This window comes from Electrona antarctica (genome assembly GCF_951216825.1).
Source record: "Electrona antarctica genome assembly, chromosome: 6".
In the NCBI taxonomy this organism is placed as follows: domain Eukaryota; kingdom Metazoa; phylum Chordata; class Actinopteri; order Myctophiformes; family Myctophidae; genus Electrona; species Electrona antarctica.
The window spans coordinates 34,686,352-34,713,286 of record NC_136811.1 but is presented as its reverse complement, the minus strand read 5'-3'; the positions used below and the strand labels follow the sequence as shown (position 1 = coordinate 34,713,286).

Below are 26,935 nucleotides of genomic sequence, written 5' to 3'. Positions count from 1 at the left end.
TCTATAAACCCTCATATTGTCATTGCCTATCATACTATTATTGCCCATCACACACTGTGGAAAAACTGGTAATATAACGCTTGAATGCACTTATGCCCTGATAAGCTCCAACAACCTACTGTACAACATTCATTGATTTCCACTTCTATACATTCTCACCAGATGGTCCTTATTCGTTGTAGGCCTCAGTGTAGTGTATGGATCAGGACAATTGGACTAATGCTAATGGGAACAAATCGTAGCCGTCAGTTGCAAACCTTGTGTCCAAAACAGTAAAATAGTGAAAAAGCTCTCAACATGTGATGAGAGCTTGTAGATCTGCTATTTACACTACTTTTGGGGGGCATTAATTTACGAAAAAAACATAAAAATGTGAAACACAGAGATGCAAGGTTTCTGCCTGTCGTATTATCGTGTTGTACGACGGTGTCCTGTGGCTAAAACAGCTGATCTACAAGATCACAACACATCATTGTGAGTAAATCTGCTGTTTTCGCCACAGGACTCTCTATCGTACGACAGAGTTTAAATTAGCCATTAGTGTGAGGCAGGCCAGTGTTTGAAATGAGCTTGTATGCCCAAGCTAATCGTCCCTGGAAAAATAAAGGTTAAAATGATTTAATTTAACTGAAATGGAGGTGTTTCTATGGTGATAACCAGTAAACCAAACTACAGAAACAAGTTATGTGAGTTATGTGAAACATATCTGAATGTCACATACAGTACAACCTTCCCCTGGGAAATGTTCCCTTTCTTATCTTACTAAACAATAGGCAAGCGACACTGCACTATAGCTATGTTATTTATGTTATTTCTTGCATGAGGCTGCCTTGTGGAATGATTTAATCTGATGCTTTATTTATGACATGTCATTATTTATTTATTTGATTATTTTGTAAATTATTTATCTATTGAATTATTAATTCTTCTTCATGACATTTTCTTACATTATTCATGGCTTAATTTGAGATTATTGCATCTAGATGCTGCACTATTGTAGTATGGTCGCCTTTTCACGTCAAGTCAGACAAGGATATTAAATATACCTCTCAGGCAATTTTTTCTTCCATTGAAGAAAGCAGAAAAAATGATCCTGAAAGGATGCCATTAAACTGTAGTCACACCAGCGAGAAAAGGAGTGATTAGTCATACGACATGCGTTGAATAGCACATTGATTGATCATACGGTGTGAGCATTCAGATGTAGCACATTTTGTACTTGCACTCTTTAGCCCATGCTTGCTTCTCTGTAGCCTCCATACTGCTTCACCCTGAAGATTAAAATGATATACTGTATATATTGTGTCTGAATAACACAGTACTGTACTGACTCCTGTCCTGACAGACCAATGTTTTTTAAGTCACCAAGACTAAACAATAATGGTGGGATGTTGGGGATTTTAATGTGTACCACTGACCCATGGTGGTAAAAAAAATCAGACCAGTCTGAAGCGAGGGGTGCAACAGCACCCCCTATTGGTACTCTAAACATCGGGACATAGTCACATAGTCACATAGGTTAGGACAAAGCTGTTCCTTGGAGTGGTTGCACCACTCAAAAACACATCATGCCTTATCTCCTACATAATGACCTTTTAGCTCAAGACCCAAACGAGAAATTTGGCAAACTAGTGAAAACAGCCGATCTACAAGCTAACAAGCTTACCATATTCTATCACTGATGTCATTGTAATGTAAGTCACTGTGGATATGAGCGTCAGCAAAATGCCGCAATGTAGTTACATTCAGTTCTTACTAAAAGCCAACAAAATGTGAACGCTCTGCTGCATTTTCAATCAATTCTTAAAAACAGGAGACATATGCCAGTTGTCAACTCTCCATATCTGAACACCGATAACCTAATCTCTGTGTCAAAGGGAATTGGCCTATTACAAGTCCTGTTTGGGACCTTGTAAGTTTAAAAGCCTAGTGTTAACTGTACATTATTGACAGTCCAATTCATATCAGCCGACATCCCTGAACATGGCGCGGTGGATCCTGACTGCTGTGTTATTTGAATTGGATGTTGGAAAACTAAAGAAACTGTCATGTTCCATTCAGAAAGAAGGGCTTGTGTCACTGTCTGATTTATGTGCTGCGGAGATAACAGTCCCATGACGGCACACTGGAGCAACAGAACTTCATCATTCCAGTGATGTGACGAGTTCCATGACACAGACAATAACTATAATGTGCAGCCATCTCAAACGGGCATCATCCTAGTCTAATGTCCATTTTATACCTCATCGTACGTTGGTGTTGTTTGCCAAAAATAGCCAATCTGCTATCTTCACCATTGTATGACGGAGCACAAATTAAGCATAATGTAATTGTTAATGTCTAGGCGGGCTGAACTGTCAGACATTAAAAGCTATGGCGACATATAATGTAAGGGACAATATATTTACATTGCTAGTCTATATCTATATCCATTTTTTCACCCAGTGTCAATTATCTAATGTAATCCTGGGCGCTACACTATCTCTGCCAACCTGGGGGGGGCAGCGGACTGACCTCATTCTTCCTTCTATGCATGAGGAGTCCAAGCTGCCTCTTTTCACCTGACGGCGGAATTTCCGCACACTCCATCAGGCGCCCCGGCTGGACAGGGGAAGTTTAGAGACCAGGATTACTGCATGTTTGTATGAGGGTACCTACTGTATACCAGTAGTGGTCCAGGCGCATGCCACAAGGCTTTAGCCTGACAGCGCGTTGTGTGTTCGAGTCTCGTTCATGACGACCTTTGCTGCATGTCTCTCCCCTTCTCCCTCTCTCCTCTCTATCTTCACTTGATACTATCAATAAAGGGCCAAAAAACTAATCTTAAAAAATAAAAAATAAAACCTAATTAGTGCCGGTTGCTATGGCAACGCCACACCACTCCAGCTATGGGACGGAAAATATAATCACTGTTTAAATCAGTTGAAAGGAGGATTTTCAAACGTCCATAAGTCGGAATCCAGGAGAACTTAAGGCTTTATAACAACTCTTTATAAATGTTTATATGTTTTGTGAGGGTAGGTACTGTCACGTTTCCGACTCGGATAAGTTAGGACCCAATAATGCAGAGAGAGAAGGAGACCCAGGAGTAGTGGCACACTCAGGACTTTACTTATAACTTCAGTACATTAAGAACTTAGAATACACGCCTCACAGGGCAGAAAGGCAACGTAAAGCATAATAACCTTCACAGGTAGTTCATGTTCACAGAGGAACATGAACCCGGAACGCAACATAAGACGAAACAGAAGTGTCCAAACATTAGTGAGTTCATTAAATAAGGACAGTGGCAATCAGCGCACCTGCACCCATGGCTGACACAGTTCAGTCATTAAGAGTCTTGTACACAACGAGGAGGGTGACAACATAAGGGAGGCGACCCGAGCACACTCGGGCACAGAGTGTGACAGGTAAACCCTCACAAAAAACATGCCATAATCATGGTCTCTATACTGCCTCCTGATGGAGGGGAAATTAACTGGTTGGAATAACATGTTCCTGTTCTATGCACTACATCCAGCCGGGAGGTGAAAAGAAGCGGCCAAAAATCATGGGATAATTGCGACTGTAGGTCGCAGATTACTCTGAAAATCTGCAAATCCGTCGACCCATCAGTCAGTCACACCTCCATATATGGTTGTCAGTCCATCACGCCTCGTGACATCATGCCTCATATGGCTGTCTGTCCATCACGCTTCGTGACATCATGCCTCATATGGCTGTCTGTCCATCACGCTTCGTGACATCATTTCTCATATGGGTGTCAGTCCATCACGCCTCGTGACATCACGCCTTGTCACACGTCACGCCACCATATATGGCTGTTAGTCCATTACGCCTTGTGACACGTCACATCTCATATATAGCCGTCTCCATATATGAAGATCACGACACTGACCTCATCAAACCCTGGACATGGAGAAGACTGGATCATCACCTAGATCTGCATTTATGGAGCCGGCCAGCATCTGACCTCAAACCTCAAACCTTAGATCTCCATATATGGAGCTGACCTGTTCTGACATTCCAAATGTTGATCTTCCCCACCTGTCCTTCCTCTTCAATGTCTCTCTTTTGACTGATACCTGTCCATTCAAATTCTAGACGGGTCCGCCCCAAAGTTATTAGTGCAGCTGCGCCCGGCAGCTGGCGAAAACTACAGTTCTCAACAGGCCCGAAAATGAAGGCCCGGCCCTACCTGGGCCCTCATCAAACCGACTTGTATGGCCTCCAAGTAGGCCAGTGCCCAAAGCACACCGGTCTAGTAATAAATACTGGAAACGGAGCTATAATAATCACAAATGCTTGAACTTTACATGAACGATCTGAGTGTATGAGTACCAGTTGCTTTGGACACGATCAGAGCTTGTGCTCTTGATGCACAATATGTGAAATACATGTAATCTGGCAAACATCTGCCTTAATGACTCTTCACCCAGACATCTCACTTCAAACTTGTGATTGACTTGAATATAAAAAGTAGATGAAACTGTAAATCATGAGACGTATTGTAAAATGTACTTCTGTCTTCTTGTGCTCTATAATGAAGCAGTCATTATGATTATTTTATAGGACTGAAGTTTTTAAAAAACTACAAGAATGCATTACTCTGCATAATGAACAGATGTTGTGGCAACAAGCACATACATTATGCATAAAAAATTATTTCGATTTTGATTGTAGATGCTGATTTATTGAGACAAGTCTAGCTTACAACAGTAATGGATTTAGGATGTGTTTTTGTTGTGTTATTTCCATAATTAATAATGGGGAGGCAGTACATTACTGTATATGCCTTGTGTTTATAAGTACGAGAAGTCTTGAAGAGAAGAGATAAAATGCAGCTTGCAGAATTTTAAAATCGTTCCAAATTTTAAACCATTCGCAATGGAAAAAGTCAATTTGACCACTGTTGCCTTACTGCTTATTGTCCATATATTTTATGTGATTACGAGAAAAGAGCATATCTCATCTGAAATAAAATGACCAAATACTTCAGCATGTATTGTGGCGAATAAGAGGTAAAAAAGGGAGCCCATGTAGTATTTAGAGAAATGAGAAATAGAGGGCGCATATACTGCCATACTGTATCAGTTTATAAGCGGTAAATATCACCGGCAAGGCTAAATCTATCAACTATTTGTAGAAAGAATAGCAGGCAAATGTACAAGAGCATTTATTTTCCACTATATACTTTCTCAAAATAGTAAGCTGTTTCAAATGTCATTAAAACAGATTACACATTTGACTTGAGCGTCATAGACAAATCAGGCATATTAAATTGTTGAATCTACTGTGTATACTTAAGTTATTATTACTTTAATTTAATTATTTTTTATGATGTGGTGTGATACACATCGAATTGATTTGAACACACACACACACACACACACACACACACACACACACACACACACACACACACACACACACACACACACACACACACACACACACACACACACACAGTGTGGAGACACGTACAACTCTTAATCTAGTACACAAGAACATACAGTGGGATGAAGTTTGCCTCCACACACTAGAATTAATGATTTGAAGACACATAGTTGGTAAATAATTGATTCCAGCCCCGAGGATGGTTAGGAGCTGAGTAAAAGACTAATAAATCATTTGTGGTCCTGCCAGTTGTCACTTTCAATTATTTCTGGGTTTGTGATAAACTGCTGCACCTGCCAGCTGCTCCTTACAATATTCCATAGAGCAGAAAGCAACAATCCACACTTTGGGTGACATGCCTTACAAACTGTTGCGCACATTTAGAGGCCTTGCACATAGCTATAAGCTGGGTGCAAAGTTACTTAGTGTATCGAACACCATTCACACTAGTCCTGTGGCAGGTTGGTCCCTCTATTCAACACTTTGGTCCCAAACAAGATATTTCAAAAACTACTGGATACTATTGAATTTGCTGTGTCTCTTGATACCTGAAGGATTGCTAGTGATTTGGGCCTTTTCTTTAGCATTAGGACAAGATATCTCAAAATCTAAACCTAACCATTTAACTGACCCCATGACCTTTCCTCTAGCACCACCCTCAGGCCAAAATGTCAACTTTGCACATGATACTGTATCTAATGTGGGCGCCACTGAGCAACATTAAGCAGGAGTCACAAAGTTTTGCCTACTCGGGCATTTATTATGATAGTTTCACAGGTTAAACACAGTTGGTCAACTCAGGTAAGTCTTTTTAAATGTTCAACATAAATTCTTCCTTAATAGGGAAAAGTCACTTGTATTTCGAACTTTTTCGGATTTCCGGACATCGTAAGTGTTTCTCTCCTTAGGACAGGTAGGTTTTCTATCCCTACAGGTGCAGAGTAAGGCCTTTCTTTTCCCTACAGGTTTAACAGGTAAGATATTCTCTTTCAACAGGTGACAGGTATAGTACTCTCCTCTCCTTCCGTTCCTGTCAGAGGTAAGTAATATTTCAACACATGCATTTATCGCTAGGTTTGTTCCCATCCGTCGGTTGCCGCCATTAGCGCTGCTGTCTGCTCCCTCCGCGAGTCAGTGGAGAAGTGAGACAGAGCTTTGGTCTGCCCAAATATTTCATCTCTGAGGTCATTAGCGCAGCTGCGCTGTAGTTAATCTGATCGAGCAGGTAGATTGGCAGATATCTGTTCTCGATGACGTGGCCTAGGGCTGGGCGTGGTCTTTTGGGAGACACACGCCCACGACACACACACACACACACACACACTTGACACACACACACACACACGTTGCAGCTTGTCATTAACAGGGAGAGATACGTTTTTCTCCGCAGCCCGCCTGCTTCATTGAATATACTTGAAATAATGTACTTTTTGACGGTGAGATCGCACATAAAGCTGCAGTGCTCTGAGACGATCTGCTCCATTGCATCAATGATTTAACAATCTACACGTTAACTCTATTAGCACCAAGAGCTAACTAACACTATGTGGATTTGAACAGTCCAGTAGCAATGTGTGTGCTAGTGCTATGAGGATGATATCCAAAGCAGCCTCCCGGCCACTCATAAATAGCAGTATGTTTGGACACAGGCCCTAAACGAAAGTCCTTTATAAGTTTGCAGCATCTGTATGTTCTGCTGTTGTCTGTGTCGCTGGTGTCTGTAAGCCAAGTTCGTGTAGCCAGCTGCTAGAGATGCCATAGCCTGCAGGTCTGTAACCATGACGATGGAGGGCTGCAACCATGACGACTGATCCCATTGTCCAAATTCCACGTGTTTACACAAAAACGCTAAAACAAGCTTACATTTTGGGAAAGTAAAAAACGGGCGTTGTCATTTTATGCATCTGCTAATGCTCAATGCCTGTGTGCAAGTTCAGATCAATTTCTCAACCCACTGAACCATGTGGAACAGACGGTCTGTCAGTGTGACTGGCAGACAGAATTTTCCTAATTTATGTACTGTAGGGTAAATTATTGAAGTGCAGACAATTTTGGAAAAAAATATATTTAAATGGAACAGTAACAGTATAAAACAGTAGCCTACTGCCCTACTGCACCATCGACTTTAAAATATTACATAGACTTGTGTACTCTCTGATACCCAATCCAGCTTTTTAGGCTGTCAGAGGGATTTTTGACGCTGATATTAATTAAGCTGATATTTTTGGTACTGTAATGTTCATTTTAAGTCACTCTGAATAAAAGAGCTATTTAAAATGACAAAAAAGCAGGTCTATCACCCCTCCCCATTTGACAAGTATAAGTCATACTGATTAACACTGCTATAATTCACATGCATTCACAGTTCATTTCAATACAACAGACAACATACATGAGGATGTGTTTAAGTGTAAAGATGTATTTTCAATTCTTCGCCACAGCAACACATTGCCATTGTTAGCATATGTGCGACGTGTCAAAAATGCTTGTGTGTTGTCACACGTTCCGATGAGTCTAATGCACAGTGTAATACAAGGAAGAGCTTGTCTGTGAATAATTAAGGAGTTCCAGATCACAGGTTTCTGTAGACCTGTGCTTGAAACCCTGAAGTGCTTCTCTTACAGTAGGTAGGCTAATCTGCAGTGCATGGTTCACTTTTGAATTGCTTTAACCACTTGAACCCTATCATACCCTTTCCAGTGGTGGACAGTAACGTAAAGTAGGATTTATTTGAGTGCTGTAAAAAAAAATGTATCTGCATTTCCTTAGTATTTGTATTTTTGCATACACTTTTCACTCCACTGTTATTTCAAAAGCGATGTTGTACTTTTGAATCCACTACTTTTCTAGGAAGGGAAAAAGTACATTACTAATTACTCGAGCCCTACTGTATTTCAAGAATAGTGAGAAAAGCAGATCTGCAAGCTCGCAACATGTCACATTGTGACGTGTTGTGAGCTTTATACTATTTTCACCATTATTAGTGTGGTTGCCCTAACAGGGCAACCAGACTATTGTAATCGTAACACTTTATTCTTTCTTTCACCTGGAGTAACCTTTATTTTGAAATGCTACTAGTCCCACAGTATTGACTGTACGCACTTGAGCCATATGTCAAATAGACCGAAAAAAATCAGAATGGTGTGCTTGTATTTTGCTAAGAGAAATATTGTATAGTTTAATTGATATTAATTTATTCGTGCATTAAATTTCCCCATTGACATGAATGGGAAAGTGCGAAAAATCACATTCAAGTATTTTTTCCTCTGAGACTGTAAGGGCTATAGTTACAAAACTTGGAGGGTAGGTTCATAATAATTACTAAAATTAATTAACTTATAATGTTATCGGTCGGCCTCATGGTGGCGCTATAACAGCCCACTTTACGTTTTGCCTTATAACTCTTGAACCGTAGGTAGTAAAATCAAAATAATTTTTTCCCTGGATTCCATGGGTCATGACGCATCTCCCCATATAGGCCACGCCCATTTGCGTCATGATAGATTTTCCGCCATCTTGAATTTTCTCCAAAACACACTTTTTGCTTTTCCTCCTACAGATTTTGTCCAAATCTCACAAAAATCTGTACACATGATCTCCAGACCTTTCCGATGAAAACTCGAACGGCGGAATTTTGATAGTGCGTATCGTTCGGCCGTAATCGTCGTCCGAAGGTAGCAGGAGGGGCCTACTTTACAAAAAACGCCAAAAGTCACGAACGGAATGTCCGATCCATCCCAAATTTGATTCACTTGTCACGGGGGGTTCAATCAACCAAAAGCCAAAAGCAATTCTATTTTCATCCATAGGGGGCGCCGCAAATGCCAAAAATGTAACCGTATGGTGCAAAAACATGATTTTTGGGGGATAAAACCCCTCCGAATTACTTACGCATGATCGCAGGGATGACGCGACATTGTAATTGGCTGGCAATATCAGTGGGAGGGGCATATGTAAGCCACTGCGGCAACCACACTTTGCAATTTTTTTAAAATTGCGACCTTTCTAGTTGATATTTGTAAGTGTCTGGAAAATCTTTTGTGGGGAAAAGGACAAGACTTTAATACAGCCATGCTTTGATAGTAAAAGACAATATACTTTGGAATTTGTACTTTTGAATACATAAAAAGCATGCACATTACTACTTTCAACACATGATTTTATATTTGAGGACATATGCCAATTACATTTGATATTGATATTATTGACAGATGAGTAATTGCTATTTTGGTTGTCATAGTATTGCACTTTGCAGACCACAGAGAGCATTAATGTCTTTCAACCTGATGTCTCTATTTGGGGCATGCAGTATCATGACGGACGGTACTGTATGTGAAAATGCAAAACTTTTCAGAAATGCTCAATTTCTTTTATAGTAATAATAAAATGTAGACGGTGATGGAGGGCAGCCCATCTGTGCGTGAGTGGATAGAGATGGAGACACAGAGTGTGAGGCAACCCCAGAGGGCCATGCAGGGGCTTCAGGCGGCTTGAACAGCATTAGTAAGAGGTGCCCCTGCCTTCACCACAGCTTTCACGCCTCACTCCTCCAACAACACAAATCAGAGGCAACACAAGTTATCCATTTGAGATATTGAGTTTGTATGGAGATAAAGCATGCACTTAAGCACCATGGTCATGAGAAAGATCATCAAGGGAGCAGCTCCCTGTTTATCTGTCACCCACATTAGTGCAAGCAGACACTCACTGCAGGTGGCATCAAATATTAAACGACTAACCTCGTTTCACTAACTGACCGGGGCTAAAGCCACCCGTGTCCTTAGATTGGGTGAAATCTATCATTTATTTATTCAGCGAAACTGGATTGCCTCTCTGTTGTATGCATTGGGGTCATAGATTTTAACCTTAGCTAACGTTAGCTTTAGCTATGATCTCAACATGGAATAACTTTGTATGAAAAATGTGTTTTTCTTAATATAACACTTCTGGGTGAAAACATATTTTCCCCAAGTAGATTGTGTGCCCTGTTATACAGAAATTATTACCTGGTACTCAGTTTTCCTGCACAACCAGGTTATTGCACTATTAACAATTGGCTACATCGCTGCACTGCAGAAACAGATGGTGATTAAGTGCTTTGCTCAATTATGCAATAACAATATTTTTGGTCAGTAGGTAGGTTGGTGCACTTTTAATCACAAGCAAGCTTCTATGCTCTCAACACAACAATGTCCTATGGTAAGCAGTACCGAATTGAGCAAGTACAGGGTTTCAGGCCTCTTGATCTGCATGTTTAATTAGGACAGCATGAGCCACAAGCACAATTACCACAATGTAGAATGTCTGGCTGTTAAGGTGAACATATATCTACAACTTTCAGATGTCTTTCAGTCATAACATAAAACCTTCATGATCATATTTTTTATGTACGTACTGTAGTTTTAACCGAGTCCACACCGACTGGCATTAGATCAGCGACACTCAGGGGCTTTTGCACGCTCTAAAGCCTGCCAAAGAAGAAGCTTGTCATGACGGGCCGATGCTTCTGCAGTGAATGGCAGCAGAGCTCACTGGAAGTTGTTGGGGAGGGGCTGTGAGTGGTGGTGATGGTGGGGGGGGGGGTTGTATTTATGGGGAGGAGTTGGAGGGCAGTCGTCGGGGATCTGCAAGGAACAACAGCGCTGGTCCTGTGCGTCTGCTCCCTGACACTTTCTTAATCTGATAACGGATGAGGACAGGTTGCCTTCCCTGTACCTGGCAAGTACCTTGCCCAACCTGCGCAGGCGGATTTTGGTGGATAAGGCCTGGGCTTGGCAAATGCCGACGTCCTCCGGAGAATAGTTAAAGGGTGATTAATCATTGTTTAGGCGCAGAACGCGTGGGGAAGAATGGGGAAGCGGCGTTCCACACCTCTGAAGCAATTAATCCCTGTGATCTCCGCCAGGTTTGTCTTGTAGATAAGTCAGGGTACAAAAATGTTCCTAATTTATCAACCCACTCATGCCATCCGGCATAAAACACACAATTTATTTCCAATCATTTATAGTCAAAATTTAAAAAGAGTGACTTTGCCACATCCAAGTGTGGCTTATATTAGCTTCATATAAACTAAGTACCCTAGATTACAATGGGAATCTTGTTTTATTGTGCACATCTGGTAGAGTCGCAATGCATTTTCGCATTCGCCGGCTGAATTTTTGAGTGATTGTGGCATAAATCATTTTGCTAATCAGAAACATAAGTGACATGAAGGCATCTCCCCTCTTGGAACAAAGGAACAACATATGGCTGAAAAAGCACTTGGGTCTTTTATTTCCAAGGTATATAACCTGTGCCTAAACCAACATTATTGACTGATTTGCATTTTTCTTTCATTCTGGGCACTTTTTCAGATCTCATATCTTCACAGATGACTTCAATAATGGATAAGAAAAGCATTTCTCCCTCATTATATATTTGATACTCAACTTGAGTGCAGTTAAGCAAAACGTAAGACTCAGCTCAATGGTTTGTTGCAAGGTGAATTATGGCACAGTACTTTGTGACTTAGAAAGCACATTGAGCAGTATCGCATGATAGATTTATGTAAATACATAAACCATCACAAAAGCTATAGTTTCCCCCCTAATAAACTGCATTAACAGATGAACCAAAAACGACATTGATATGACAAGATGAATTCCTTTATTACGAGTGGGCTCTCTGGATCTCTGCATTGCTTCCAAATCATATTTGCCTCCTAAAATGGGTAGAAATAGACATGCTGCCAATAATAGTAAAATGGCTCCTGTTTTAATTGCATCATTACGTACCCAATATCAGCAGTCTGCCTGCCAATATCAATATTGCCATAGCATGGGTGGAATATAGATGACCCAGGGTATGTGTGGGTCTTCCATGAGTGCCTCCATGCCAGCTTCAGCCCACTGCCCGCTGTGCAGGGAATGGCAAAGTAGGCCGCATATCAGCTCGTCTTCCTAATGTCCCCCCATATTCCCTTAATTGCTGACGGATCTTGTTTGGATTTTGATGGCGGCTTGGAATCTGTGGTTGCTACACATAGGAATTGATAGGCCTTGAGGGAAACATGTTACCCTGTGTGTGTGCGTGTGTGTGTGTGCGTGTGTGCGTGTGTCCGTGTGTGCGTGTGTGCGTGCGTGCGTGCGTGCGTGTGTCGATATACCAGTCTGAATGTGCAAAGATCCACTCCATTGTGAAATGGAGAGCAGGAGGGCTTTGTGCAATGGTTAATGATGATGTGACCGATCTAAATCAGGAGAGTCATAGGCATGCCTACTAGGATCACACATTTCTGTGCGAGGTAGCCACATAATGAATGATGATGATATACTATCACCGTAACACTTGCTGTACAAGCTGTATAGCTTTTGATTTTTCTGAGAGGACAAAATATTTTATGGAATAATAGACTGTTTTGCAGTTCATGCACCAACAGTGCACATATGGCATGGTAACAAACTTAACAATTAGTAACTCTTTGATGAAGCAAAGTTCCATCTCATAGGTCCCACTTTGAATGTGCTTCACATATCCATATTAATGCATTCAGGACTGGAGAATGAAAGATAATTTTCCCTGTTTAAATATTTCATTCTAGCTTAAAATTCAGTTTGTAATCAAGAGTTCCCTAATGGCAAGACTATCCAGTTTGTCCGTTTTAATTAGATTGTTTAACTATTAATTATATATCTTCGTGTAGTTTATTTTGCTAACAGATTGTGTCGAGAACGATTATTGGCACGGTAGAATTTATCTGTGATTTATTTACCTGCGCTATTAGCAAGATCTATATACTTTACCAGTAAGATCTTGATGTGTTTATCCGAACTTGACATCTGAATTCCACCGTAACATTAACCAGCACTCAAATCACTTGTTTCACTGTGTGCAGGAAAACACATATACTGTATACTGTACATGCAGTACAATTATAAGCATTTTCATTGACTACTAGTTTTCATTCACTACAAGTTTATTGGTGGTGTTTCTTATTTCTCTCCATTTGGTGGGTACTTTCATCCAAAAGTCCTTAGAACATTCATTCACTTTATTTTTTTGCTCTACTTCATGATCATACAAGAGTGTCGGACAAATGTAGTGAAAATAGCAGATCTATGAGCTCACAATGTGTTGCATCGTGACATGTTGTGACCTTGTAGATCTGCCATGTTTTCTTTATTATAATAAAAAAGCAATGGTTTTGGGCATACAATGACGATATGATACAAGCACAACCAAACCGTGGACCTTGTGCACTTTTGTGTGGGGTTTTCTTTTTTACGTTGAATAATATTAACGTTGTGGGTAGTTTATTCATGTTTGTTGCATCCGTGGTTGGTTTGGTATGTCTGCTCTGACTCTGGGCCATATATCTGGCTGACTGTTATTTGTTTTGTCTCCTGATAATCGGCCTGTGATTGATGGACAAGGTCCAGGACATCTCCGATCGACAGCTGTTGATAGCTCTGAAATCGAGAGCAGCAGTCGGAGCGTAACAATGAGCTCATTGCTGTCTGGTCTTGGTCGCCAGCCCAGCAAAACCCCAGCACAGGGGGCATCTCATGAATTTCAACCAGTGTTGGACCAACTACTCAACCGCAGTATATAGATACTCCTGGTCAAATATTACTCAAATACAAGTACAAGTTGCTCTGTCAAACGTTGTACTTGAGTTGAGTAGGTACTGGAGTAAAAAAAAATACCAATAATAGTGAAAATAGCAGATCTACAAGCTCTGTGAGGTTATACTGTAGGTTATCTATTTTCACTATAATTTAAATATGGCTTAAGTTGTTAATTCATAAATGTACATTTTCTCTTCCTAGAAATGTAGTGGAGTAAAAAATATATAAATACAAGTAAATTACAGATAATCAAGCACAATATTCAAGTAGGCCTAAACGGACAGTAGTGTCCACCACCGATTTCAACTGTATGGGGCCACAAATGTGAGCGAGCATGGCAGCTGTGCTTGGATAGAAGGAAAGGTCCTGAACCATGACTTCAGCCTTAGCAACATCCTATGTAAACTGTTCATTAAAGCCAACCCCCATTCTACTGTAAACAGTGGTACATGAGAAGTCTCGGTCTTGAGTCAGAATAGATTGAATGTACTGAAAGTTGTTGTGTGTCTGTATGCCATTTTAACCACTTAAACGCATTTTCATCTACAACAGCATGCCTAAAATTTGGGATGCCAGGATCAAGGTGGTTAAAAATTATCTTTCGTACACATTTTATTTCATACACAAACTATAGCAATATAGATTTATTTTTTATTTTCAGTTGTAATTTTGAATTTAATTAACAGTGTCACAATAATCTTAAACCTGTCTGATTCACTGTGGATTCCCATGAAAACTAATGTTCCCTATCGGCAAGCTCAGAGAGCTTATAAGCTACTGCATATATTACTATATTGTATAGCTACTATATTTTTACACCACGTGCAGTGCAACAGGATACTGTATTTGCCATTTGAAGTAAAGGTTATGCCTTATCATGATGCTTTGCAAGCTGGTGAATCTATATTGTTTATGGGGGACACTATAGTACGGCTAAGTACAGGTATGTATAAGGCTTGAGTGACAGAGGTCACACAGCAATAGGAGAAATGAGGCATTGTTGTTGCTGTGTTTTGTGTTCCAGCCATCCATACTTTAGGTTTAATTGAACAGCATCATGCTGTAATAAGCTGTTGCTGTATGGGTTTGATGCCCAGGCCCTTTGAGGTTATGCAAGCAAGCAAGCACCACCATCACATCTGAGATCAAATTAGCATTCTGGGCAAGCTGAGCTCCCCAAGCTTAATTAAGGTAAATTTAACATTCCAGTTCATCATTTGTATTTTATATAATCTTAAAACCAGTTGCACTTCTTTGGCAGCTGTTTATTTCTTATATTAAAAAAGAAAACATTACACGGGATGATTTGGCATCTCAGGATTTTGAATTTGAGCCCCCTATTATGGGAAATCTGGGTTTGCGCAATGATTAAATGCTTAATAAAAAATTCATTGTTGTTGCCAACATCTGTATTGTAGGGCCTAACGGCTCACTGGAGTGTGCAAGGCTTGTAAAGTTTCCAAACGCGCCATTGAGAACCCGGGAAAGTTCACCGAAGACTTTGCCTTCCTCATTACCAAGCTACTTCTGCGTCTGCGATTAGACAGAGAACATCTTTAATTGCTTTAAAATCTGAATGCATGATAAGAATGGATTAATTTGATTTTTCTGTTTCTACAAGTAGCAGATGGTTTATGTCTTCGGAATGCTCATGTTGTAAAATGAGATCCCCAGCTTGTCTCTGATTGGTCACTGTTAATGAAGCATGCTGGGTTGATTATTGATTTAGAAAATGAGACTGACACGAGTATTGTGTGTGTTGCTGTAATAAATTAAACAGGAGCAGTTCTTTTAATAGCTGACAGAAACATAACTTAAAATAACATAAAATATTAGATTTTCCATTCAGGTGGCCTCTGGTAATTTTATTGTTTATTTAAAAAGACTTTTATAGTTGCCGCTAACAAACAGATGGTCGACTTGACTTATTCGCGTTTTGTGTTTCTGAATGACCGATCAGATGCATGATGGGAAATGCAATGAGCTGCTTGTCAGGGAAAGAGACAATTCACGGGAGAGGGCCCCGCGAAAAGCTGTATACATTCCCAATTTACTCCCATCTCTCTCGTTTTTAAGGTTAGTGATTATTTTGTATTTTCTTTTTCCTTTTTTGCATTATTATTGGCTGTTGCGAGAGCAGCTGTTTCCCCAACACTCTCCTCCTCCAGCCCTCCACCCCCCCCCCCCCCTCCCCCCTTCCCCTTTGAATTACCATTCCCACATTGACAGACAGGCAGCTGATGGGGAAACACGCTGTGTGCATGAGGAGATCCAATTCAGTGATGGAAATAATGCGCTGTATCGAGGGGAATGTCTGGCAGTCCTAGAGGACGGCCCCAAGCTTCAGGTCTGTCCTCCAGGACCAGTCGTGGAAAGTAGCGGTAAAGTCACATTTACTCCACGACTACTGTACTCAAGTAACGTTTTGAGGTACATTTACTTTGCTTGAGTAGTTTTCCTCCGTTACAATTATTTGACAGCTGTAGTTACCCATTATTACTAAATATACATTTACCAATGAAGCCCTATTTGACTTTGGCTACTTGAAGCTGCTGGACAAGCTCAAAATAGTTGTCGTTTTATACTTCTACTCAATACAATTATGAATACAGGCCTTTTACTTGTACTGTAAGTTCAGTGTTTTTATATTGTGGAGTTTTAAAATAAATAGTCTGAGTACGTCTTCCACCACATTGTGCACAGTAACATCTTCAGTGCAGTAGTGGAAAGTAACTAAATATATGTATTTACTTAGTACCGTACTTAAGTAACATTTTGAGGTTTTTGTACTTGAGTATTTCTATTACAAAACATACATTAACCACTTAAGCCCTATATACATTTCATCCATTTGAAAATAGCTGATCTACAAGCTCACAATGCATTTTGAATTACGGACTTTGACTTGTTCCACCACTGCTTCAGTGTTCATTTCACTCTTGAGACCCTTTACGGGTCCATTTCAGTCAGGACAACTCAAGAATGGATGGAATATATATTTAAAATGAGCAATATATTTATTATGGTTTGGCGATGAATCTGCTTTTTAGGTACTCAGATCAAGCGCATCAGACCATAGGGACTCCGAATCCCCCGTACCTAAACAGCATCCAAAACGACAGGTGGTAGCTGGGGTGGAGGAGGGTGAGCAGCAAAAGTTTAAGCAGATAGCAGCACAGCAGTAAGAGTGTGTGCAGCAGCAAACAAGCAAGCAGATTGAGCAGTGCAAACTTCCAGCTTAAATAGCCAGTATGAAGATGGAATGAATGTGTGATTGGATGAAGTGAATCAGGTGAATGATAACGTGATGCTGAGGCGGCCCAATTAACGGCCAGCAGCAACTGCACTGAGTTTCCTGACTGAACTTGTTCTGCGCATGTCTGTGACAGGCGTCAGGCGCGATGCTCATTTTGTTAACTTCGTAAGCTCTCGTGCCAAATTTATGCTCCGTCGCACGACTGCATCGCCGTGCCGGAAACGGCAGACCTACAAACTCACAATGTGTCACATCTGCTATGCCTTGTGAGCTTGTAGGTCGCTATCTAGCGCCGTCCATGGCAGCTGTTGTAACTGCATTACTCTGCTGTTCACCGAAACAAATTCCTAACATGTTTTACATGTCATGGCAATAAAGGCTTCTGATTCTGATCTTCTCGCCGAGCGGCGCTGTCGTGTGACGAAGTATGAATCGGGCTTCAGAGTTACAAATAAATAATACATTAACACTTTTATGAATAAATGTATACAGAAATGAATACCTTTACAGTGTGACTCGCCAAGGAAAGGTCTGGGTGAACAGGTCAGGTTGTCTCTGGCTGGCTGGGGGTTTTATGGAGTCTGATCCCTCTTGATTTTTGGCCAAGTCCCTAGAGACACTATCTTGTCTTTTTGGCTGCAGACAAACTGCCTGGCAGGCATCAACTCCCTGAAGTTTATTAACATGAGTTCTGCAAATGTTGAAACTGAGACACATCGCGTAAATTACACTTTTCTGTCTGTGCAATTGGAAATGTATGGTAAATGTTCGAACAGAGTTACACACGAAGATGTCTGACTGAAATTGACTGAACCCACTGTCATAGATCAATTTGATTGGATTTACACAAAATGATACTGCCCACTATGCTACGTCACAGAATCTCAAGTATTTTAAGTCAAAACCATTGAGAAAAAAAAAGTTTTTCGCCACAAACATTTGAAGCACTTTCATATTTATCATGTAATTATCACTATTCTGCGTTTGATGAATTCTCATCCAAACAATTTTAAAACACCAGTAACTACTAACTGTATCTACTTAGTATCTAGACATGTTTGCAATACAATATTTGTCTGTAGTGCATGTGCAGGCAAAAAGTCCATAAATGACTTAGAGAAATGATGTGCTTCCCACACCTGTATAAAAAAGAGACAGGTGCGTAGGAGAGGGCCTGAAGGTATACAGAACAAACAAGAAAACTCCTGCACACTGTATACTTGCAATTAAAACATTTATTAGAGAAAGAAAACAACAAGGTCTGACTACAAAATGTTTTTTTTTTAATACCTTGGGCATTTGCCTGATGAATGTCTGAGGACTGAAACATTGTTTTTTCTTCTCTAATAATGTTCTAATTTCATGTACAGTATAGACAGTGTGAAGTATTAATAAGTTGGATCATGGTTGTAAAAAAGAGACTGCATCACTGGCTTTTTATATCCTGAAGTGCCTGGAGGACTGTCCTCTGTATGGTGATTTGAATTGCTGCATTATTCAAAAAATAGCCAGAGGGGAGTTATTCCAGAACCTCCCACTGTGCTGGATCCCTTTAAAAACAGGGTGATGCAGGCTTGCAATTCAGCCAGTGCAATAAGTTCCTTCAGAACTCCAACTGCACCGAATTATGCAACGGTCGGTCACCAGTCATCATGACAAAGCTCATGTATATTTCCATCGTCTCTGTGTGCAAATGTTTGAACACTGTTTTCAAGTTCTACAATATCAGCCCCCCCTGAATAACCTGCAGTTTTACCACCTGTTACTAATCACACTGTGACTTAGTCACACTACTGGCTATGATTCAAACCAACAGCAGTGGGCAACCCCACAAAGTCCCTCCGGGGAACGCGACAACCGGCAGCACAGCGTTCAGAGAGCCGAGCGAGAGACTTCATGGATTTTTTTTCCATCATTAAGTATTTATGAGTTGCCACTTCATGTTATTTACACTGGACTGATGGCAGTGCTGTTCGGAGCTCAAACACCACGCAGGGACCCACTGGGAGTGTGTGTGTTGGGGTTAGGTGTGTGTGTGTGTGTGTGTGTGTGTGTGTGTGTGTGTGTGTGTGTGTGTGTGTGTGTGTGTGTGTGTGTGTGTGTGTGTGTGTGTGTGTGTGTGTGTGTGTGTGGGTGCATGTGCGTGTGTGTGGGTGCATGTGCGTGCGCGCATGGGGGGTTAAGGGAGGCAGGAGCATGACTACTCTGTTGAATATTGTACAGAAGCGCCAGCTGCGAGTGTGGTGCAGGGTACAGTGCAGTGGATAGGGTGAGCTGAGAGCAATAAGGGAGCGACAAAAAATGCAACATATTTCACGATTATTTAGCACAGGCTTTGTGTAGGCATGGCCCTGCTGTGACCATAAAATGTAGACATAAAGCTATGAGGAATATTCAGTTGACCTGGTTTATCTTTTGCTCCAAACCACAGGGGTTGACTGTGTCACCAGTTGGCTGAAAATGTGTCATAGCCGAGCATAAGTTATGCATTTGTGTCTGTTCGGTGCATGTGCATGGAAGTGTAAGGCCTGCAGCTGTTGGCTGCTATTTCTTAATTTATCATGCCTGTCTGTCTTTCTGACTGCCTGTCTTTCTGTCTGTCTGTCTGTCTGTCTGTTTGTCCATCCGTCCATCCGTCCGCCTGTCCCTGTTGTGTGTGTGTGTGTGTGTGTGTGTGTGTGCGTGCGTGCGTGTGTGTGTGTGTGTGTGTGTGTGTGTGTGTGTGTGTGTGTGTGTGTGTGTGTGTGTGTGTGTGTGTGTGTGTGTGTGTGTGTGTGTGTGTGTGTGTGTGTGTGTGTGTGTGTGTGTGTGTGTGTGTGGCACATTTATGTAGTTAACTCATCAACAGTGAATTGTGTCAAACTAAGCTTGGCAACAAGGCATGCAAACTGTAAATGAAACACTTGGAGTGTCCAATCAGACAACAGCTGTCATGTACAATCCAAGTACAGATGCTGAAGGAAAATGTCTGAAACTGAATTAATCTGATTTGTAACTATTAATCGGATGCATCACCAATGTGTCTAAAGTTGGGAAAACTCAGGGCAAAGTTTTGGAGAGCATGCAGTAATCTCTAACATTAAGGACTTTACTTAATAAAAGATGTTAGTTGAGAGTATATTAATCTGAACACAACGGAACCTATGGAGTAAATGCTAAAATAAGATAAACATTTACTGGTCTCTGGAGGATATTCCGGGTGTAATAGCAGAGACGCAGCAAGGCTGCAACACAGGAGAGGTACATAAGAGTAGGAGAAGTTACAGTAGGACGGGTCTCTGAATGAATATGTACAGTCAATCAACATTGAATATATGATTGAATGTCTATCAAGAATGAATATACTGCAAATGTTCAGCAATAGCCAGATTGACTGTGTAAAAAAAAAATATATACCGGTGTGTGTATATATATATATGCTCTTCTCAATACCAAACCGATTCAGTCATATGGACTGCTTTTAATTATTATGATGAACACTCGGAGGGTTAACTTATTGCCTTAGTTGGCACTTTGGTGCAGACAGTACTCAAGTGTAGTTCTTAATTTGGTGACTTAATGAGGCCTGTCAGCCCCACCCCCAAAGCAGAAGGTGTACATTCCGTGCACTCAATGATGTGAAACGACGCATTTGACGTCATCATTTCGCGGAGAAATACACAGAAGACAGGAGGTATAAAACACATTAGAGCAATGGCATTTAGTTCATAGGTAGGTACATACATAGCCTGTTACTAAAGGCAGCTTGATCATATCTTGGACTAACAGAAAATGCAGTGCTTTGCCCCACATTATTACCTTACTAGCCACAGCCCAGGCTTATTGCACTGACATGTCATTTTGTGAAGTGTTGATCAGTGCGTTCACGCAGCTTTGTCCGGGTTATTGCATGGGTGAAATAGGCTCTCTCTCCATCTCCAGGTTAATGCCTGAGTGAAATAGGCTCTCTCTCCTTTTCCCTCCCTCTCACTCTCCCTCTGTCCCTTTAAAAAGCCAAATTCCAATACCCCAAATCTCGGCCACTCGCTCACTTACACTCCAGCATGGTGGTGTTACGTTGAAAATGGTAACCTGCCAAAATATGTGACCATCTTGTGAACTGTACTACGCATAATTTACATGGAGGTCTTTAATGTGTGGCCTAAATACCGCTATGGTTGAACTTTATGTGATGTCTACATGATTGTCACATACTTCAGCAGGTCACCATAACATCACCATGCTGGAGTGACCGAGTGTGAGTGAGTGAGTGGCCGAGATTTTGGGTATTGCAATTGAACTCTCTCTCACTGATCTACAGTGGGTCTGGTGGTCTGACATCACAAACAACAGAAACCTTGACTTCTACTGCAAGGCCTTTTGTGTAGGCTTGCTAAACTCACCTTCTTGCCAGACAGTGACTTCGATCCACACTGGTGATCTATGAATATTGTCTGTGTTTTTGTCCCTGGAGCCAAAGCAGCATATTGTTGTCTCTCTCTCTCACACCCACCCACACGCGCACACACGTACACTCACACAACTCCCCAGTGCTGTCTCCCAAATAATATAAAGGGAGTATAATTTGACCAATGTCATTTGGGATAGTGCTCCTTTTTCAACAAAAATCCAGTAGCTATATAATATTGTAGTACAGTATGTATGGCAGTTGACTACAGTAATCCACTGGCACCCGGGATTCCCTTTGAACTCGCCTAATTGGAGGCCTAATTTGTATTAAGTTATTATTTATTTACCATTATTTGTAGGGGTCAATGAAGCTTCAAGGAGCCATTCTGAGTGGTGCCCAAAGAGCTTAAATTGCAGACTGCCTCCATCGGGAACAATAAATGTTTGCTATGGTGAAATTGTTCAGAGCATTTATTTTACTTGTCAGGGGCTTCGGTCAAATTGTAATGTCAAATTGTCAGACTTAAACGGCTTGTTACATGCGTAGCATGAAGGATTGGATTGATTCCCTTGTCTTGTTATTGTACAAGTATTAGAGTATTAGTGTTCATTCACTAATACCCTGGTGGACAGAGGCATGTCTGACCGTATGCACTGTAGTGCTGCTGTAAGAGGAAACTTACACTTATTAAGAGTGACTTACCAGGAGGACAACTGTTAAAGGACACATAATGCTTGATTAGATGCTTGAGTGTTTGTATTGTGGATCTTGATTTCAACTTGTGGCCTTTTGTTTTAGGCAAACCTTTCTAAACACAAAGCCATTCTCCCACGCCAAAGTATCAACTGATTTATTTCATTGCAAAGACACGCGACAACTCCCTCCATGAACATCTGACAAAGCAATTCATCAATTCGCATGACTCTATGAGCTAATAAACTAATATATTTCCTATTAGAAGAATGATGATTGTCTGCTGGGAGTTTTGCATTATTGCCTGTGTGTGTAAAATGACTCTCATGCCTAATTCATGTGTAATGACAAATCTAACCTATTGATTGTGGATGGATTAATTAAAGACGACACAGTGTCTTTGATGAGAGCACAATTACAGCAGTTCACCACTTCACAGGAAGCCATTATTAACACAACGGTGACCTGAGGGGACAAGGTAATCTGTTTTTTTTTTGCATTCTAAATGCAGACTGTGTGTTGAATCTATTATAAAACAAGATGGAAGGAGGAATAAACGGCGGCTGGATTTTAATGCGGCTAGATTGACATGCAGATAAAGGGGATACAGTAATACAATAACGGTATGACAATCTCGCCACGCATTTTTTGGTGACGAATAATCATAAATCCTTTTATCGATGACACATCAAGGAGCATTTAGGTCATGCTTCGGTTAATCCTGTTGAGCATTTTGTGATTTCTCTCTCCTTTACTTGTTTCTGTGTGCTATATTTGTCTTGTACATACTGGGTATTTTGGCTTGACAAATCGCTACAGAGGCAGAATCCTATTAGGTGATCCAGTGTTGCTTTCTGTCAGTAACATCCTGTTTGGGTGTTGCATTAGTGGTACGACTACTGTAAAGTATTGTCATTTTTATTTCTTGCACTATATCTGCATTTTATATTTTATATACACAGCAATTTATGGGCATTATTTTATGCAATGTTCTTTTAGTTATACATTTTCTTATATTTTGTTCCTCACGAATGTAGTCATTGCCAATTCCTCCCATGTTTGTGCAGTCCTTGCCGATGCCAAACCCTATTGTTTGGGCTGGGGAAGGTGCAGTCAACCGCGTGTCCGTGTCTGGTACACATGTAGTCCCCACTCCCCAGCCACTTCTTTCAGCTGACATTCCCAGTGAGGAGTTTCACTGGGAAGCCATAACGCATGCAGACAATTCTTACACCTTTGATGGCCTGTAGCGACCTGAGCCGACCTCATTACTTTTGAACATACATTAAAACATACTCTCATCCAGCATGCCACTATACCACATTACTTACTTTTTTGATAGCCTACTTTTTGGGGTGGAAAAGTGCAGCATTATTTCAACGGTATAATATATAAAAAAATGGGGATCAAGTCTGTAGTATTAATTATGATGTAAGTTATGGTCAAATTGACAGTGAATTAATGTTACCAGCCAAAGTACTTTACTAAACTAAAGTGTTGGTGTTGATCTATTTCTATTGGAAGGCACATTGCTTTTAGTGTTCTAAACAGAATGGGATGCAGCCTGGCACCTTACATGTATATTCAGTGATTTCACTTAATTCAAATATCACTTAATTTTTTGTTTTGTTGTGATAATCCTCCCTACTATAGAGTGTGCTGACCATATAAGGAGTTCCTCCCTGTCCCCAGTTAACCCTTGGGGGTCAAAAAACCTTAGGTTCCGTTTTTGGCTAGGTGGCCCAGCCTTCATCCAATCAAGATAGAGAGGGGCCTTCTGCCAATCATGATCGAGCGTGGCGGGCCTTGGTGCGCGTGCTGTTGGCCTGTTGCGTGTCCCCCCACTGTAGAGCATGCACGTGCACATCTTGTTACCGGTGCGGACCGGGGGGGTTTTCCAAATCACCCAAATCACTGCTCCTTTAAGAAAGGGTTAGTATATTCTAAGGAAAAGGCTCTGTAGAGACATACAGTAGTGAAATAAATAGTGTACACGTCACGGACTGCCTCTTTTCAATAGTTTTGCAATCGCTTTGTAGCTTTGGCATTTCCCCATTGTACTCTTCTGTTGTATCTCACATAGTGCACTCGATCAAGAGCCAGATGCTATTGAATGTTTAACTTAGGGATGTTTTTTGCTCCCTATCCGATTCCGATCATTTGATTTTGATATATACCGATACCGATCTTTCCCGATCCGATCTTTTTATGCCATATCACATTAGCAAATATCCTAATGTATGTCGATCTGTTGTGAATACAGTTCTACAGCTTATAGAACTGAAGTCAAGTTAAAACTCTTAAAGAGTATCTCTCTCATTCAGAGAGAGTACTACAGACACCTATGCTATCATACAGTATGTATGCATAGCGGGGGTTGCATTTCCTATGTTTTCATCATAGGTGTCTTTCACGCCTCTGAGTGTGACTATAGTCTTTATTTGATGATCTCTGACTGGGACCAGAAGGAAAACAACTAGCATAAACACAACAGTTTTTACAAAATATCATTGCTTATACATCTTTCTTGGAGATTTACATTAGACAATTAAAAATCCGATCTTTTCTCCCCGATTCTGATCTTTTGAAAATCATGTGATCGGAGCCGATTTCCGACCACCCGATCCGATCGGGACAACCCTAGTTTAAATCTATTTATATTCACTCAAATACATCTAAATTATGAATTTGTTTGTTCATTTAACTTTTTTGCCTAATATATTGTATTGCTGTAAATGGATTAGTGTAATGTGACTATGTCTTGTTGTAAATACACTTACTTACAAACATTTTATATTTCGTCAGGTGCTCTTATAATAAAACTAAAAGATTAGCTGCAGTCTTATGTTCACTGAACCATGCAGACTCTGTGCACTATAAAGTAAACCTACTGTGCCATCTGTATTTCCCCACAGATCCACTATCTTGAAGCATATCTGTCACTGAAATTGCTCCTGCAGGTGCAACTTGTGTAGCTCCTATGGGTATCAGTGAACCTCCTTACCACAATTAACACACACTTGTTTTCTCTACTGAATAGTTACTAGTAGTCTATGCGGGATACAGTAAAAGCAATCACTTGGGCTTTGTCCTAGCGCCTTTGCAGGTGCACCAACCTCCGTGCCACCTTGACAGGCCACTGTTGTCTGCTGGGGTCATGGGAAAGGAGGGGAGTGAGACCCTGCCTGGTGAGAGCTATTGGGTTTTCAGTGACTTAAATTATGATAAATTATTGGTCAATAATTCAACATGTGTGTCAGATGGACTATATATACAGAGACCACCCAGTGTCAGATGAATAGAGGTTACACTATGGGGGGGCTAGATGAATAATACAGCTTTTTTAGCCTACACTTTAATACCATTAAATATTCAGCTATTTGGCTGATCAAATTTGCTGCTAAATTACATCTTCCCTGTTGAGGGCTTGGAGGAGGGATGGCCACTGTGTACTGCATGGGAACATGGCCAGGAAGGGAAACAAGTAAACAACACAATGGTATGCACACTCACTCTGACGCACGCATGGGCACGCACGCACGCACGCACGCACGCACGCACGACAAACACAATTTTACATACCCATGTGTGTCTGTGTGCACAACCACAAAGTGAATGCACACACACACACACACACACACACACACACACACACACACACACACACACACACACACACACACACACACACACACACACACACACACACACACACACACACACACACACACAGGTAGAGTGTAGACTGCCTTACGGTTTGTGTCAAAATAAATGCAATGCTCACCTGAAGTGGGCATGTTTGAGCAGATTCTTCCCTGAATGTCATACATTTAATCAGAGGTTGATAAAAAATAAATGATGGCCAAATAAAGAGACTATTATTCAGCATTCGATAAAGATGAGTTTTCCCAGGTCTGTCCGTTTACAGACTGGTGTATTTATTAGTACGTACGGTATTTATGTAGTATTTACCAAGATTACAAATTACAGCCACACATTTGGCATCCCAGCTCTGATGTGAGAATTTGTAAGCAAAATGAGAAATGAAGCAATTAGAGAGGTTCACATACATTATTTAGCTCTCATTAGCATCCTGTGACACTGCAGGCTCTGGACCAATGAAAAGTGTTGGCTGGGCTCAGGCAATTAGTAAAATTAGTGGCAGAGAATTTGGCGTCGGTTCAGGCCACATGGCCTACAAGATACCAGACCGGTGTCACTTGTGTAATTTATAACTTTGCACATAAAATAATAGGTTTGAAAAATCACTGGTGCTACCGATGTGTCAACCTTTATTATCCTAGAGACAAGGGTTGTCCCTCGGATGGAAGGGAACACCAGCAGCTTCCTCAGATTTCCAGGGCAGCATATCGGCCATTTTGTGACTGCCACAGGAAAGCAGGGTGTAGGGGGTCCAACTGGGTGGTAATTAGCAGTCTGGGTTGTGTTTGTTTTCATTTTGCGCATGTTTGTGCTGATAAAGTTTGACTTGCCAAAAATCCCAGGCCCATGCTGGATTTTGCTCAAGCTGTTCCCCGGCATCCTTCAGGAATGATGGGAAATCTTGCACGTTGCTACTGGTCACACACAACA

General features: G+C 41.0%; 1 protein-coding gene across 1 annotated transcript in view; it reads left to right on the top strand.

Annotated features, from left to right (window-relative positions):
* Positions 1–26,935, top strand: part of rftn1b (raftlin, lipid raft linker 1b) — a gene marked incomplete at its 3' end in the record, with an annotated part of 282,384 nt that overhangs the window by 11,063 nt on the left and 244,386 nt on the right. The window lies entirely within an intron of this gene.